General features: G+C 43.8%; 1 protein-coding gene across 2 annotated transcripts in view; it reads left to right on the plus strand.

The window, feature by feature from the left end:
• Positions 1 to 2500, plus strand: part of LOC308101956 (phosphatidylinositol 4,5-bisphosphate 3-kinase catalytic subunit alpha isoform) — a gene marked incomplete at its 5' end in the record, with an annotated part of 43774 nt that overhangs the window by 21433 nt on the left and 19841 nt on the right. The gene's annotated exons all lie outside the window — the stretch shown is intronic.

Raw genomic sequence — 2500 nt, forward strand, 5'->3', positions numbered from 1 at the left:
TCCTGTTTACATCCCCAACACTTCCTGTTTACATCCCCCAACACTTCCTGTTTACATCCCCAACACTTCCTGTTTACATCCCCCAACACTTCCTGTTTACATCCCCAACACTTCCTGTTTACATCCATAACACTTCCTGTTTACATCCCCAACACTTCCTGTTTACATCCCCCAACACTTCCTGTTTACATCCCCAACACTTCCTGTTTACATCCCCCAACACTTCCTGTTTACATCCCCAACACTTCCTGTTTACATCCATAACACTTCCTGTTTACATCCCCAACACTTCCTGTTTACATCCCCCAACACTTCCTGTTTACATCCCCTAACACTTCCTGTTTACATCCCCCAACACTTCCTGTTTACATCCCCAACACTTCCTGTTTACATCCCCAACACTTCCTGTTTACCTCCCCCAACCCTTCCTGTTTACATCCCCAACACTTCCTGTTTACATCCCCCAACACTTCCTGTTTACATCCCCAACACTTCCTGTTTACATCCATAACACTTCCTGTTTACATCCCCAACACTTCCTGTTTACATCCCCAACACTTCCTGTTTACATCCCCCAACACTTCCTGTTTACATCCCCAACACTTCCTGTTTACATCCATAACACTTCCTGTTTACATCCCCAACAAGTACTGAAGTACAGTTTGATGAACCTGGACTTGACTTTGTGCTCTTAGTCGTTTTGCCAATGAAGTCCTCACACACATGAAAGCAGCTTCTGCTGGCCTGGCTTCTCAGTCCCTAGATGGCCTGGCCTGGCGTTATGTGACCGCTAAGCTAAAGGAGTACGCTAACTTTAGTTTAGTCTAGTCTAGTCTAGTCTAGTCTAGATCTAGTCTAGTCTAGTCTAGTCTAGTCTAGTCTAGTCTAGTCTAGTCTAGTCTAGTCTAGTCTAGATCTAGTCTAGTCTAGTCTAGTCTAGTCTAGTCTAGTCTACGTCTAGTCTACGTCTAGTCTAGTCTAGTCTAGTCTAGTCTTGTTAGCACCCTTCACCTCTTCCCTCAAACAGGAAGAGGTTCCCCTGAGGGTCAAATCCATAGACATATAAAGGTAGACGCGTCCTTCGGCTCTGAGGCATTGGTATCTCGGGCGCCATTTTAGCGTAGGCAAGCTTCCCTGAAGCTTCCGCGTGTGTCACAGAAGGGGGCGTTCGGTAGGCCAATCAGAGCCAGGTGGGGGCGGGTCCTTTTGTAACCCAGCTCTTAACCCTTTAAAAGGCAGCAGCTACGCAGCATCCAGTTAGTTGGAACTTGGCAAACTCCACACTCTGGATTTGTACAATAATAAATCATCTTTTACTGCAGTTCAAACAGGTTCCTAGAGACATGGTCTTTCTAAGTTGATATCGCTGTTCTGACCTGAATAGCTAACATTAAGGATGTTGGATAAAGGCTATTCTGCAATGTGGCCAGCAGATTTCATGTAGTCTGTCAGTGAATGGAGAGAAAAATATTTTGTGACTATTACTGTTACTTGAAAGTATTTTGGTATGAAAATATGCAATTTAGATGTAACCAAATTATAGACCTACGCCTACTGGATCCATAACTCCATGTCTCGCATTTGTGACAAACTTAACCCTTGAAAATAGGTTGAAAATTCAGGGAGTTGTGATGATTTTAATTGTGGAGAGACCGTCTGCTTCAATGGACATTAATGCATCAGAACAGTGGTTTTCAACCTTTTTCATATCAAGGTCCATTATTTATTCGGCATTTGAGCCACAGAACACCGTTTGATGAGCTTTAGCCTGCCTCTCACACCCAAAACTTAGAATATGTTGTTATCGTTCTATAAGATGTTGTCAAAATAACAATTATTTTCGTTCTCTAATTGTGTACTTGTTTAGTAAGTAATGCAGATGTTTAACAATTTGACTCTTGAGAGTGTGAAATGTTATACTCAAGATTTAAAGATCTATAAGGGTCCATTTGGTTATCAACCCCCCTCAAGGACCACTGGTGGTCCCCGGACCACTGGTTGAGAACCATTGCACTGACAAGTCCCGGAAAAGACGCACTGTGATTGGCCAGTAGTCAACGCGCTGTGAGTGCTGTGATTGGCCAGTAGTCACTTTGAGTCTACGCTAAAATGACGGCCGCGATACCAGTTGCTCCAATGAACTGCAGAGGAATGAGGATCTAGGTTTCTATATCTATGAGGATCTAGGTTTCTATATCTATGGTCAAATCTCTAAACAGCTCTGTCCATGGTGCTGAAATAACAGCTGCCCTGTGGCGCCCCCGTGTGGCCGGCCCTTCTGAAACTGTAGTTGATACACAGACAGTAGAAAACATCTGCTGACCCCACGGGCCGGAATGTTCCATAGGATAAGAAGTCTTTAAGGTTTTATACCAATAAAAAACTATATAAATGATCCCTGACTAACTAAATCTATCTCTGTCTCTGTCTCTGTCTCTGTGTGTGTGTCTCTCTCTCTCTCTCTCTCTCTCTCTCTCTCTGTCTCTCTCTCTCTCTCTCT

Source organism: Gymnoscopelus braueri, assembly GCF_963280865.1.
Source record: "Gymnoscopelus braueri genome assembly, chromosome: 15".
Classification (NCBI taxonomy): domain Eukaryota; kingdom Metazoa; phylum Chordata; class Actinopteri; order Myctophiformes; family Myctophidae; genus Gymnoscopelus; species Gymnoscopelus braueri.